Here is a 16,172-nt window from a genome sequence, read left to right as displayed (position 1 = left end):
TCGACATGTACATTATTACTGAGAGTTTCGTAGGATATGATTATGATTGAATAGGCTATTAACGGCTTTTCAGAAATTTGTTCCGTATTTCCAAAACATACTGTACCTGAAAGTAATAAAAGTGGCTTCATATAGATTTAATATTTGAAAATATAGAATTTGTTGATGGTATATGACCCCTTTATTTTTAATTAATTGTCACCATTTTGGTTCAGTCTCCAATATGACTATATACAAAAATATCTGCTAAACTTTAGGGGAATCATTCACTTAAGTTATAAAATATGAGGTCAGAATAGCTTGATATTTTTACCTAGAGAGTAAATAATACGACTCAAACCACAAAGATCATGCGATATACATAAAACACTGCAGAATTTGACATGACAATTGCTTCAGAGACGAAGTGAGAAGCAATATACCTAATGGCTCACTAATACCGAGAATTAAAGGTTATTTTGAGCGAATAGAGCTCCTTACACCAACACAATTGAAAGTATACTTCCTCATATACAGGTTTCGTGTCTCAGTTGCTAGTCGAGAACATGTTACTTTTATATTATCAGCCTGCCATGGTCAGCCGACAGTCAATATTCTGTGACTCAGCCTTTTAAACTTTAATGATGATGATGATGATGATGATGATGATGATGATGATGCTTGTTCTTTAAAGGGGCCTAACATCGAGGTCATCGGCCCCTAATGGTACGAAATGAGACGAAATGGAATGAAAAATTAAAAGCCCAACATTCTCCACTGACCAGAATTCAAAACATGAGGACGAAGAATGAATGGATGGATATGAATTTAAAACAATCAGCGGATTGAAACTGACGGAAAAACAATAGGATTACTGACCAAGGGACTGCTGCTAGAGCATAATACTGAATCGAGGATGCTTGCAGTCTAAAGGGGGTCCAAAATCCAAGTTATCGGCCCCTCATAACGGTACTTATCGCTAGGAAAGTAGAACCATGGTATTTGTCATGTTGCGGTACTAACCAAAAGTAGCAGAGACTCGTGGTATTCCACACATTATGGTACTACTCACAGGTTATGAAATTCGACATATAATACTGCACCCATAATCGAAGGGCACATACAGACCTATGTTTTTTCTCACATTGCGGCGCCATTTACAGGCAACGCAACCCTATGGTGTTCATCACATAAGAGTACTAACCACAGGGACCTTCCCCTACCCCGTGGTGTTCCTCATATAGTGGGTACTAATCATAGGCAAGGCAGAACCATGGTAGCTATCATCCCATGGTCCTGCTCATATGGTGGTACTAATCACAGGTACTGCAAAAGCCGACCGCACGGTGCTCCTGTGTGCTACTAATCACCAACCTATTTGGTACCTAATATAGTGGTACTACGCCCAAGTAAAAGCGACTCTTGGTGTTCTCCGCATGGTGGTACTAATCACAAGTAGTTTCATAGTGCTAATACAATCATCCCTTGGTCGCCACTTTTAGTCGCCTCTCACGACAGGCAGGGGATACCGCGGGTGTATTATTCGTCTGCCTCCCCCACCCACAGGGGGTAGTGTGTTTGGTCCGCGAGAGGTATTTTATTTCCCTCAAGTCCGCCGGCAAGCCAGTTAAGACCCCCCTATCCGCCACCTGGGACGCGCCACGTGTGAGTATTACCTCTCCCCCTGCTACGCCAGCGTAGTAGGTTCGTGACTTTTAAACTTTACCATAGACACGAACTACTGTAAGAAGCATCTCCGCGCCTTCAACGTTAAATGCACAGCATTAAATATTAACTTAGGCACACGTGGTTTTTACTTTCCGAATGTAAATCAGCTCAGCTACCTGCATGCCACCTTTGAGCGGAATCTGAGTGTAAATCTCCGAAGACTTCCCTTGGAAGTCCAGCTGCTGACTGGGCGATGTTGGGTCGTTGCGTAAAGAAATATACTGTGAATATGCTGAACATACAGCACGTACGCTCGTTTCATAGAGCGAAGGTAGCCATTTTCTGATGAAGTACGCACTTCATAAGCTTATATATTTCGTGAAACGAGCGAAGTGAGTGTACAAAACATTTGTATTCTAGTAATAATTAACGTAATGGATGCGAAATGTAGCATTATAATGCTGAAGGTGATGTTCTAGATGATGACGATGATGATGAATGATGATTTTGATACTTTCTTTTTTGCAACGCCAGCTTCTCAGGTTTATGTGAAGTAAGTGGAGCATCCAGGGTTATTTAAGACTAAGCCAGGGTATGAGGCCTGCTGTCCTTTGTCACTACGTCCCGGTCTTTTACGCTAGCATAGTAACTTAAACTGTGATTAGCATATTTCATTCTAGTAGTATTGGCAATACTGATTCGAAACCATTAAAAAAGTTTTCTTTAGTTTCTTTTAATTTGCACCGACACAGATAGGTTTTATGGCGACGATGGGACAGGAAAGGCCTAGGTGTGGGAAGGAAGTAGCCATGGCCTTAATTAAGGTACAGCCCCAGCATTTACCTGGTGTTAAAATGAGAAAACAGTCTTCACTACAAAAGTTAAGCAGGGGAGAGGCAAAGTCGTAACCTTCACTTCCGTGAAAATGCGATATCAAATTCATTTTGAGCAACATGCTCACATAGCGACAACGATGGGTTACCACTATCCAGGAATAATAATAATAATAATAATAATAATAATAATAATAATAATAATAATAATAATAATAATAATAATAATAATAATAATAATAATAATAATAATAATAATAATAATAATAATGAATGAATGAATGAATGAATGAATGAATGAATGAATGATCGAATAATTGGAATTGATTAGTCAACTGGTTGATTCAGAGGAGAATTAGCAGCAGGAAATTATGTAGACATTTTGTATAGTTAACAGATACATGCATTTTCTTTTTTAGCAAATCGTGTAAATATGGTAAATAATATACAGAATAATTGTGGCCATTGGTCTAGGAATAATTTTATGTACGCAGGGCTCACCCTTTTCCACTACCCCTTTCATATTTCTGTAGTCGGGGTAGTACATAAATAATATTAATAATAGAAATGAAACGCGTTAATGACACTAGGCTGGTCAGAGTTCGATTCTCCTCTCCGTTACCAATTTAGCTATTTTTAGAAGAACGGTGGTCACTTAGCTTGGAGAACACAAGTGAAACTAGAGAAAAGTCAAATTCTATTCTCAGCTGTTCTAGTCCCTTATAAGAAGCTAGATGATCATACTTATGATACATATTTGCTGCAATTTCTTAATTACTTTGTGGGCTGGATATTTATTGGTCATTGGCCCGTTACTTAGAAGTATCGAACTTGTTAACAAATAACAAGTAACTAAACTTCTGTGACGTATTTCAGAGCTACACAGAGTTATCCTGACCGGTGCCGCCCATCACATTTTGCAGTTACCTCCCTGGTGTGTAGAGTCGTCCGTTGTCATGGAGTAGAACAATCTCATTAGAGTTTTTTCCGGTCGAATTCTCCAGATACGGGCTTTCAACTTTTTCCCCTCTCCGTCAGTCTATCTGATTTGATTCTGATGTTACCTTCTAAGAAGTCTAGAAGCAAGATATCACACGATGTTATCGAAAAGTGAACGTGGGTTTCGTCAACTATGTCTCTGATTCTCGTCTCTTCGAAGCTCCGGAAATTCTAACACATCTTTGGTAATTCATTATTTGATGTTTCTGTGTTCTAGTTTCTTCCCTTTTATTTACAAGAATAATATGGCTACAAGGAGTCCTACGACTTAGACATTCGTGGGCAGTGATCATGCTCTGGTATACCTTAACTGATTTTCAACGGAAGGGAAATTTACCAACCTACAGATTAACTGGCTACCTTGCGTTATTCTAGGGAAAAGATATTGGTCACACTGAGGAACATTCAATAATTGGTACTGTAAGTTATTAGAGGCAATCAAATACACTGATATTGGCACACAGGCTTCAATGACCTTTGTTACAATGAGTTGTTCTGGGTTTATAGTAGTCACAGGGGTTCGACAAGGCTGCGATATTTCACCCTTATTGTTCACCGTTTATTCCGACTCATTCGTTGAATGATCAGCGTTGAGGCCTTCGGTTTAGATGGTCCAGGGTTCGATTTCTGGCCGAGTCGGGGATAATAATCGCGCCTGATTAATTCTTCTGACTCCGGAAATGGGTATTTGTGTTTGTCCCCACACTCTCCCCTTCATATTCAAATAACAGACTACACTACCAACGACCACAGAAACACACAATAGTGATTACATCCCTCCGCATAAGGTTGGCGTAGGGAAGGGCATCCAGCCGTGAACAGGGACAAATCAACATGTGCGACGCAGTTCGCACCCGCGACCCCACAGGCGGGGGAAAAAGGCAAAGAAGAAGAAGAAGAAGAAGAAGAAGAAGGTGAAGAAGACTGTTCACCGTTTTTAAAGGATCATTGAATGAAAGGCTTGAACTGTCAGCATCTAATCGTGTTAAGTGAAAATGCCGTAAGTTTAGCTCATTGTCGATAACTTTGTCTTAATGACAAACTGTGCAGGAAAATTACAAACGAATATCTTGGAACTTGAAAGAAATGCAGCGAGTATAATTTAAAAGTGTGCACTTCAAACATTAAAGGGACGATGCCAGGAAATCTAACTCTTTACAACCTATGAAGACCCCAAGAGGAGCGGAAAATAAAGGCTTTTACAACACACAATATCGACACTAAGTAGTATAGAGTTGTTAGCTCCATGACCGGTCGCCTTTGCCCCAATCCCGAGCAAACCTGGTTTCCTATCCCTCCATTCTTGCTCTCTTCCAACTCTGACAATATTTACTGTATTATGTTTACGAACCCTGCAAAAGTCTCTTGTTATCACATCTCCCATGGTCCTTTCCTTTCTTCTGCTGTTTTTTACAAGTTGCTTTACGTCGCACCGACACAGACAGGTCTTATGGCGACGATGGGACAGGAAAGGACTAGGTGTGCGAAGGAAGCGGCCGTGGCCTTAATTAAAGTACAGCCCAGCTTTGCCTGGTATGAAAATGGAAAACCACGGACAATCATCTTCAGCGCTACCCACAGTGAGGTTCGAACCCACTATATCCTGTCTCCCGAATAATGGATATTGGTCGCACTTAGGCGACTGCAGCTATCGAGCTCGGTCCTTCTGCTGATATCTCGATTCTTCGAATTATGGGACCTTTTCTTTTTTCTATAAAAATGTGAGATAATAATAATAATAATAATAATAATAATAATAATAATAATAATAACATGGCCTCAGCTACTTTATATAGGCAATTGTTTCCGACGGCATTTATGTTACTAGTGCATCAATGAAGACGTTCCTTTTTACCCTACTAGTTCGTCGCACCGACTCTTTAGGCGATGATGGGATTGGAATGGGCTAGGACTGTAAAAGAAGCATCCGTGGCTTTACATTGGTCCAGCCCCCACCTGGTGTCAAAATAGGAAAGTACGGAAAACTATCTTCAGGGCTGCCGACGGTGGGGTTCGAACCTTTCTTCCAAATCTAGGCCACAGCTAGGTGACTCGAACTATGTAACCAACTCCCTCGGTTCCTCAGCGTTCTCTAGCTAATTTTTAATTAATCTTGTTGGGTAAACAGTAATGTGCCACCGGAGATCTCTTACATGCCGACATCGTACGAGATGGATGGTCGAATGGACATTTTTTCACCCTTCAAAATATACGATTGCATCTGCTGGGTTTGAACCTGAAATCTTGGAAAGGTGGACACTAATCTACTACTGATTCACGAAGCAAGAGGGGATGATCAACAACTTAGCATTTCCCATAGTGCAATAATCACTACCACCAAATTTGCCAAGAGAGTAAGAAATCACAAAAAAATATTCTTACGTCACCTGATGTACAATTTCAACCCATTTCTGCTGTGTAACTGTGTACAGCTCGTTCCAATTCCTCAAACCAATTTCAGTGAAGGGTCTGAATTCGAATCGGTGTCAATAAGGGGGCAAGCTCTCTGAAAGGCGAAACTTTTCTTTTGCGACCCATTTTCCAAATACAATTTCCCGACAAGTAATTGTCCCTAATATAGGCCTAATTCCATTTCCTAAACACATTTATCCGAATATATTCTTTTACCAAAACCCTATTTCTCCGAATCCTTTCGAAATCCTTGACAGATATTTCAGACACTCTTGAAGAACTACGTGAACATGCTTGCAAAGAAATGTCACGTATACTGGATTACTTTTACACCAATTACACTGCTGGCACAGCAACTTGGGGGCAATATACGTACGCTTCACAATAAGCACAAGACCAACTACATAAGTGAAGGGTTCCATAACAGATTTCGTTGTGATGGGTAGGACAATCCAGACTTCTATCAGTATTACAACAAGATCAGAGCAGTTCTCAAGCTATGGTAAATGAGTTCAGAGTGAGGCGGAGAGTTAGGATAATGCCAAGAAAACAATGGAGAACTCTTCAGAGAAAGAAAAATCGAAATACATTTCTTTGGAGTACGATGTGCTCGTGAGAATTAAATATTCATGAACACTTTTTGTTATGGAGTGCACAGCTTACAAGGAGGAAAGACGCCGGCTGGATTTCCGTCGCCAACTAAACCACAACTTCATATCGTAGGCCTGCATTTTTTCATCAGTTTTGTTACATTGAATGATTTCATATAAATACAGATATGAGTTTTGGGGAAAATAACTTTCGGAAAATTTGTATTCGGTAGACTGGATGCAGGAAATCTTGATTTTGGAAAAATAGAATGGCCTCCCGGAATATTCAATTCGAAAAGTTGACCCGTAACCAAACTTCCCTAATGGTAGTTGTGTTGATCATTATTGCTCTAAGGCGAATTGAAACAAGAAATTAATCCGCTGTTGATTAATATATACGAGAAAAAGGAAGATTTCATACCATCCTAAGAATGAATAAAGTAAGCAAAAACCCATGCCGCAATAGCCCCGAAAGGACATTGCCTACCAAGCGACCGCTGCTCACCCTGAAGGCCTGCAGATTTCGAAGTGTCATGTGGTGTACACGACGAATCCTCTCGGCCATTATGCTTGGCTTTCTAGGCAGGGTTCGCTCTCTCACCATAAAATAGCTCCTCGATAGTAATGACGTAGGCTGAGTGGATCAGGAATCAGACTTGATCTGACTGGGAATCGATCCCGGGGTCTCCGTGTAAGAAGCAGGCACGCTACCCCTACACCGCGGAGCCGGCTCGAAGAACGAAAATATTAACAAAATTGGGGACCGGGGAAAGGTTGATTGATTGATGTTTGTTGTTTAAAGGGGCCTAACATCGAGGTCATCGGCCCCTAGTGGTACGAAATTAGACGAAATGAAATGACAGCTTAAAAAGTCCAAAATCCTCCACTGACCAGAATTCAAAGCGTGAGGACGAACAATGGATGGCCGGATATGAATTTAAAACGATCAGTGGATCCGACCCACAGTGCCCCACATGCACAGAAGCTGGCACAAAACAATAGTATTACTGACCAAGGGACTGCTTCTATAGCACGATGCTGAATCGATTATGCTTATAGTCGAAACGGGTCCAAAATCCAGGTCATCGGCCCCTTATAATGGTTTTTATCGCTAGGAAAGTACTACAGAACCATGCTATGTGTAATGTTGCGGTACTAATCAAAAATAGCGTAGACTCGCGGTATTCCACACCTTAAGGTACTATTCACAGGTAGTGTAATGCGCACATATCACACAGATCTATGGTGTGTCGCACATTGCGGCTCTATTTACAGGAAATCCAAACCTATAAAGGCAACGCAAACCTATGGCGTTCTTCACATAAGTGGACTAATCACAGGGACTCGTACTATCCCGTGGAATTCCTCACATAGTGGGAACTGAGCATAGGTAAGGCAGAACCATGGTCTCGCTCATACAGGGCTACGAATCACAGGTACTGTAGGACCCACCTCCTGATTCACACACTGTCGCTACTAATCACAAACCTACTGTGTACCTAACATAGTGGTACTACGTTGAAGTAAATGCGACCCATGGTGTTCCCTGCGTGATGGTACTAATTACAAGTAGTCTCGTGGTTCTAATAGGATCATCCCTTGGTCGCCCCTGTTAGTCGCCTCTTACGACAGGCAGGGGATACCGTGGGTGTATTCTTCCTCTGCGTCCCCCACCCACAGGGGGAAGGGAAGGTGTGAAAGATTTCCCAGGCTTCACCAAATCTAATACTGTTTGGCTCAGAAGAGAGTAAGAGTCGATTTAATGAGGACGGGTAATAGATAGAGTTAGGATCCTGGTACATTTGAGTGGAAGCAATACTGGGCAAAGGTAAACATCCTGTGATCACCACTGCCAGTCTCTCAGGCGGAACCTTCCTTGATCTATACCCTGTTGTCTTGTATATATGAAATAACTACGGGAACAGACCTACGAGGGTACATATTATATCGTTATACAGTTGGAAATGAACTGCGACAATCGTAACAACTCGTTTGAGGTAATAAAAAACAAATGGTACTATAATTACCTTTCATATAAATTATTCACTTCCAATATACAATCGGACGTTCACAACAATTTAATCGAGATAACAAGATTAAGTATGTTACGAATGGTCAATTTTTAATTGACTATTCATTCTAAATATTATAATACCAGGTTATCAATAGTGTACGTGATTTGCCATGGGATATGACAGTTTGTCAGTAGTTTCTACGTTCCATACTCCTACATGCATTATTAATACGTAATTCATATTTCCTGTTGATATGATGAAATGAATTATTCATTAATCGCAAGTCATAAGCCATGGGACTAAGATCTACATATAATCCAAATGAGTGGGTCGGGATATTTTATTTCAAAAAATCTCACTAATATTGAACAGGGATTGAACTGCGGTCCAGCTAGTGATGATACACGTTTTAGAACCCTTTATGGGCAAAATTTCGTTCTCCCTAGTCTCTTTAAAAGGAACGCTAAAGGTATACCGGGTGGTCCACCAGCCCCTTGTGATCGAGTTTTATGCATCCCTTCACATTTACTACAATTCTGGAAGACATCGGTCCCTCTCTCTAAACCGCGGTAACACAACGAGATAGAAGACATCAGGAATCGTGAGCGCCACCATTAATTCATTATGGGTACTACGAATGAGCTCGTAAAACGAGTACAGATACGCAGAACACGTACTTTAAAACAGGAGGTGGACGCACAGCCCGGGAGCACGGTACTGTATAGGCTGGGAAGTGGGCGCCGTAAGTCAAGTGTCGCAGTAGCTGGCATAGCAAGCGGGCGGGGAGATATGTGACAGTGGACAGTGCTCGTGGAAGGAGGTTCGAATCCCATATATTAACTTTTTTTAACAGCCAGTTGCTTGAGATGTGGTAAGGTTGCATACTGGATAGCTTCTAAGGACTGATTTACTTATTTAACCCTGTAAAAGATCGTATGTATGGTGCTGGGTACGGTCCTGGGTTGGACGAGGATGAGGAGATGATTGTCTGTGGACAGTTAGCTACGTAGTATATGTTCCAAGCTTCGTAGACCACAGGCAGGGTAAAGTACAAATATGTCCCATTGGAACGATAACAACATACGATGGCAGGTAAGTATGTAGCTGCGCGAACTCCCCTCCTTCGAAGCAATTCACAACACAAAGTAATTCAGCGACGAGTGTGTGGATATGTTACTTATCTATGGAGAAGCTAGACAGAATGCATATCAGGAACGCTATCCGGATAGACGACAACCGACGGACATGATATTTCGGATTGTGGAAAGGCGCATCCCTGGGAAGGACACGGCCTGTTCGAGATCATCCCGTGACGTCTGCTGACAATGAAGAGGTCGTATTTGACGCTATCTGGCGTAACCCTCATACTAGCACACGGGCCATTGTACAGGAGACGAACATCAGCCGAGCATCTGTTATGCAGATGTCGCATACCCACCGGTTAACCTCGTATCATCTGCACTTACACCAGGAGCTCCATGGTCAAGAATTCGATGCCCGGGTGGCATTCTCTCAATGGATCTTACAGCATGCGGACACAGATCCTGCTTTACTAACGACTCTCTTATTTACGGACGAAGCACGATTCCACAACAGTGGAACCGTTAATCGCCATAATATGCATTACTGGAGTGTGGATAATGCTCATTGGGTTCGACAGGCAGCTTTCCAGGTACAGTGGGGTGTGAATGTATGGTGTGAAATTGTGGGTGATCACCTCACCGGTCCCCATTTCTTTTTTTTGCTATTTGTTTTACGTCGCACCGATACAGATAGATCTTATGGCGACTATTGGATGGGAAAGGCCTAGGAATGGAAAGGCCTAGGAATGGAAAGGAAGCGGCCGTGGCCTAAATTAAGGTGCAGACGCAGCATTTGCCTGGTGTGAAAATGGGAAACCACGGAAAACCATCTTCAGGGCCGCCGACAGTGGGGTTCGAACCCACTATTTTCCGGATGCAAGTTCACAGCTGCGCGACCTTCCCGGCGGTACCCATTTCTTTGAGGGCCATCTGACCAGCCAACGCTATCTGCAGTTTCTCCAAGATGAACTACCACCTTTTTTGGAACATATGCCACTCCTTGACCGCTGCAGGATGTGGTTTCAACATGACGGAGCTCTACCGCACGTGATCATCTTCATGCGACGTATCCTTATAAATGGATAGGAAGGGGAAGACCTGTCCCATGGCCCGCCAGATCGCCCGATCTTAACGCCCCTTGGATTTTTTCTGTGGGGCCATGTAAAGCAACTGGTCCATGCACAGGAGCCGGCCAGTCCTTGTCACCTTAGACAGCTCATCACCGAGGCATGCCGATCAATTTCGCCAGGCATGCTGTAACGGACCAGACAGTCCTTACAACATCGCGCGCAGCTCTTTATCGACCACGGAGGTCGTCAGTTCGAGCAGGTGTTGCGTTAAACGACGTGGATAATTGAAACCCTGTCACATGTTTCCTAGCCTCTATCAATCCAACTCCATACCAACGGTCCTTTTCAGGGCCAAATAAACAAATCAGCATGTGAAAAGTACCGGTCTTAAGTATAAAACCTTGCCATCTCCCAGGCAACTCGCTTAAAAAGTACTTGCATGGGACTTGAAGCTTCTACCCTCGAGCACTGTCAACTATCACACATTCTACCGCGCGCTAGCCATGTGAGCTACTGCGTCACTTGACCTACAACGCCCATTTCCTAGCCTATACTGGCCATAGACCACCATCTCCACGTCCTAGTCCAACCCAGCACCATACGCAGTGCAACGATACATACGGTACACGATACACAGGGTCTAATAAACAAATCAGTCCTTGGAAGCTATCAAGTATGCAATCTTACCACATCTCAGGCAACTGACTGTTAAAAACAATTGTTATGTGGGATCCGAACCTCCTACTTCAAGCACTGTCCACTATCAATTATCTCCCCGCCCGCTTGCCATGTGAGCTACTGCGACACTTGACCTACGGCGTCCACTTCCCAGCCTATCCAGTACCGTGCTCTCGAGCTGTGCGTCCACGTCTTCTTTAAAGTAATTGCGTGTTCTGCGCATCTGAACTCGTTTTACGGGTTCATTCGAGGTAACCATAATTAATTAATTGTGGCGCTCACGATTCCTGTTGGCTTCTAGCCCTTAAATATACATATCGTTATATTACCCCGGTTTAGGAAGAGGGACCGATGTCTTTCAGAATTGTAGTAAATGTGATGTGATGCATAAAACTGGATCACAAGGGGCTGGTGGACCACCCGGTATAATTTACCACAATGATCATAAAAACATCTTAGGAATTGAACGTTGTTAGTTTGTCGAGACATTAACTCGCAGATTGACTGGATCCTCAAGAATAAGAAACATCAAAGCAAGGTTATAGTTTTAATTGATTGATTGAAACCAATCGTACCAACGAAACATCCACGTTTGAGTGGTATCCAAACCCCTGACATCTGAATTTTCATTCCGAAAATCCCACATCCATTGGGAATCGAACCGAGGCCGTCTTAGTGGACTGGTGGTAGAGTTACGGCCTCCAGATCTCAAGAGCGCGAGTTCAAACCCGAAAGAGGTGGTGGATTTTTAAAGAGCGTTAGAAACGCCATTCGGTCCTCAATTTCGTACGATATCGGCATGTAAACGATCTCTGATGACACATCTGGTGTTCATCCGACCATACGGAGTGTTGCCCCAGTTTGGACGATTTTGACGTACCTTGTGTCCTAGACTATTCCTTATCTCCAAACCCGGTTGTGCTCGCTGTTACAGCCGCGGACACGGACTATTTCCACTGTAGAAGACTTTGACGGAGTGCAGGAAACGGAATATCGTCCCACACTTTCCAAAGACAATCAATAGTGGTGGGACGTCTAGAAGAAAATCCTCTTTTCAGGAGACCAAAGGCACAGAAATACATCGGCGAGCGATCCGGGGATTTGACAGGGATGTCACCAAGTTGTATGACACGGACATCCGTCTCTGCTTCTTTTATTTCGTAACAGGTGACTGACGATCTGGGAGTATGACTGGATGCTTTATCCATCACGATTCCGACATCTGAAGTATCCACATCGTACATCCGATGGATATCTTCATCGAATTAGGGATCCATGACATTCTCCTGGAAGTAGGTAGCATTGAACTTCACATTTGTCAGCACTCGGAGGTTTCTGAGTTTACCCCGGGCACAATATCCTGCCACTACAATGAACCCCCAGCAAACGTTTGTTTGCTTTTCTTGACGAAGTTTGAGTGCCCCTTTTTGTCTTTTGGGCGACAGTAAATTGCCCGGGGCTTGTTCGTGTTATCCAAATAAACCAAAGCTTCATCCAGGGTAACAACCGACTAGCATATATCCACTCTTATAATTTTCTGACATTAGTGAACCGTTCTTTAACGTGCCTTGCTTTCAAAGTATGTCCACGTGCCTTATCCCACTTTACTAGGTTCAGATATTCTTTAATTTTACGGTAGGCTGTACCTTTAGATGTGCTTGTGTAGCTGTCAAGGTGTCGTTGAGTTGGTGGATTTTCCTTTAGTTTTCCTTCAGGACAGCGGCCTTTATATTCTTAATGATAACCTGAGTCCTGGAGAGTCAAACTCTCTTCCGCGTCACTTTTTTCGAAGTTGTTGTTTCTGGCGGGAAACTATTCTGATGTAATTTTAGCACATTGCCTACAGAAGAATTTCTAGTGTTGAGACCTTTCATTTTACACTGTTGACACTGTTGTACAATCCTTGATAGTGACACATTTGCATCGGAAAGACCAAAAATGTAGCTTTGACATATATCTGCAATTCGGCAGGCCATGAGGCAACACTCTAAATGACACTGACCAGATAAAAAATAGCATGCAACTGCTTCCAGGAGCGACATGTGCACTCAAGGTCACTCCTGTATTAACTGGGGCATAACTCCGTAATAATTAAAACAACCCTCGCTCACCCAACAGAGTTCCGGTTTCTATTCCGTCTGATAGGGAAAAACGGTAAGTCGAAATTGACACACGGGCTGTCTAAATGAACTCACCACGGTAGCTGAGACCATACTGCTATTGAAATTATTCGGAAAATAGTGGTTGAAGAAGAGTCGATCAGAAAAAGTTATCGAAGAAGACACCATTAGGTGCAGTTATAGCCGTGCAGTACGTTTGCCACGCAGAGCTTCTGAGATATACTTGTGTGTGCAGAGGTTGTAGGGTAATAACATTTTTAATGTGCTACGTGCAGACAGTCGTAAAATGTACTCGAAAGTAGAGCGAGGCCTTTGAAAGTCGTTATTAAGTTAGAGATATCACTCACGGAATCCCGTAACCCATCTTCACGGCTAAGCGCTGAAGTTTCGTTCCAGAATAATCCTGGAAAATTGCACAGTTCACTGATCCTAAGTTTGAATTTAGGAGCTGATAATGATTATCCAGACTTCTGTTAATCAATCAATCAATCAATCAATCAATCAATCAATCAATCAATCAATCAATCAATCAATCAATCAATCAATCAATCAATCAATCAATCAATCAATCAATACTGATCTTCATTCAGGGCAGTCGCCCAGGTGGGAGATTCCATATCTGTTGCTTTCTTAGCCTTTTCTTAAATGATTGCACAGGAATTGAAAAAATTATTGAACATCTCCCTTGGTAAGTTATTCCAATCCCTAACTCCACTTCCTGCAAATGAATATTTGCCCCAATTTGTCCTCTTGAATTCCAACTTTTTCTTCACAGTGTGATCTTTCTTAGTTTTAAAGACATCGCTCAAACTTATTCGTCTACTAATGTGTATCGACGCCATCTCTGTACTGATAGTTCGGAACATACCACTTAGTCGAGAGGCTCGTCTCTTTTCTCCCAAGTCTCCCAGCCCAAACTTTGCAACGTTTTTTGTAACGCTACTCTTTTGTCAAAAATCATCCAGAACAAATCGAGCTGTTTTTCATTTGATTTTTTCCAGTTCTTGAATCAAGTAATCCTGGTGAGGGTCCCATACACTGGAACCATACTCTAGTTGGGGTCTTACCAGAGGCGTATATGCCCTCTTCTTTACATCCTTACTACAACCCCTAAATATCCCCATAACCAATGCAGAGATCTGAACCCTTTATTTACAATTCTATTTATGTGATTACCCCAATGTAGATCTTTCCTTATATTAACACCTAGTCACACTTGAGTCAGACTCCTTGATGATGCGATTGTACTTAAAAAAACTGTCGGTATCTTGACGCATACATTATGGGCCGACCTCAGTGGTTCATTTGTTTCGTCGTTGTCCGTTTGTTCCAAGATAGTAGGTTCCTTTTCCTTTACAAGTGGTTTGACGCCGCACTGGCACTTCAGGTTTTCGATGGCATAGGATGGAGCTAGAGCTGCAAAGGAAGCGGCCGAGGTAAAATTAAGGTACAGCCCTGGCATTTTTCTGAAAGGTGAAAAACTATGGATACCATTTCAAGCATGTCGACTGTGGAGTTCAACCCAACATTTTGTTAGTGCAAGCTTACAAATACACGAATCTTACCATGTAGCTTACTCAATCGCTGGTCACTGGTTCGATTTCCATCGAGATCGGTATGTGAATTCATACAAATCCGATAACACTATGTCTATATATTTCGGTAAATTAAAGAACTCATGCTATACAAGATTCTGTTACGCCGGCGTCTCCTGAAATTTATAATAGCTGAAGGAACACTAAGCAAATAGCAATATTTTTATTTAAATATACTTTCAGCTATAAACCGAGCGGAGCAACCGTGCGTATTAACGTGCTAAGGCTACGGAACCAAGTTCAGGAGACAAGTGGGTTCGAACCCCACCGTCGCCTATCCTAATAATTGTCTTCTGTGATTTCCCATTTTCACCGTGTCGGTTCATATTCGCAGGCCACAGCCGTTTCCATCCACCTCCTTACCTAGTCTCCTTCACCATTCATTAACTCCTCAACTGAGATTGGCATCAGGAAGGGTATCCGACCGTAAAAATGCCATCTTACCTGATATTTGACCCCGTATCAGAAAACGGGACTAACGGGTAGACATACTGTACATACTTTCAGCTATAAGGTATCGTCAAGTCCATAAAGTAAGGTGACGCGAGTAATTTGGCTGCGGCGTTCAGCTCGTACAATTGCTAGCTTGAATTCGATAAATCTTACTATCGGTGGCTCTGAATATAGTTTTCTGTGGTTTCCCATTTTCACACCAGGCAAATGGAGGGCAGTACCTAAATCGAGACCAGGAGCGATTCCTTCTGAGTCATAGCCCGGTCCTATCCCATCGTCGCCGTAACACCCATCTGAGTCGGTGCGACGTAAAACCAATAGCAACAATATAATGGAGTAAGGAGCTTCCGATTACGCTGCTGAGTCTCTACCGGTTCTGTTACAGTCGCCTTGCCAGTTCTGGTCTGATGGTTGGGATCATTGCTACTGGCACTACTGTCAGTACAATTCTAGAGCAATCTAGTCGACCATGTTGGGTACTGGTAACATGTAGCTCTAACAACCACCTTCCGAAGGCAATGGTTCAGGTCTCACTGGTGTCCAGGTGGCCATTTTTGATCTGTACTTGCAAATCTCTTTGGCATGTACTATATGTACCCGACACGATCCAATACCCGAAACCTATTTGAAGAATAATAACGCTATTTACTGTATTTAATGTTCCTGGTGCAGGGATGG

At 42.6% G+C, this 16,172-nt stretch overlaps 1 protein-coding gene across 1 annotated transcript in view; it reads right to left on the bottom strand.

Annotated features, from left to right (window-relative positions):
• LOC136858647 (furin-like protease 1) overlaps nt 1-16,172 on the bottom strand; it is a 618,861-nt gene that overhangs the window by 242,297 nt on the left and 360,392 nt on the right. The gene's annotated exons all lie outside the window — the stretch shown is intronic.

This window comes from Anabrus simplex, chromosome 1, assembly GCF_040414725.1.
Source record: "Anabrus simplex isolate iqAnaSimp1 chromosome 1, ASM4041472v1, whole genome shotgun sequence".
NCBI classification, from domain to species: domain Eukaryota; kingdom Metazoa; phylum Arthropoda; class Insecta; order Orthoptera; family Tettigoniidae; genus Anabrus; species Anabrus simplex.
This window is presented reverse-complemented; position numbering and strand designations above follow the sequence as displayed.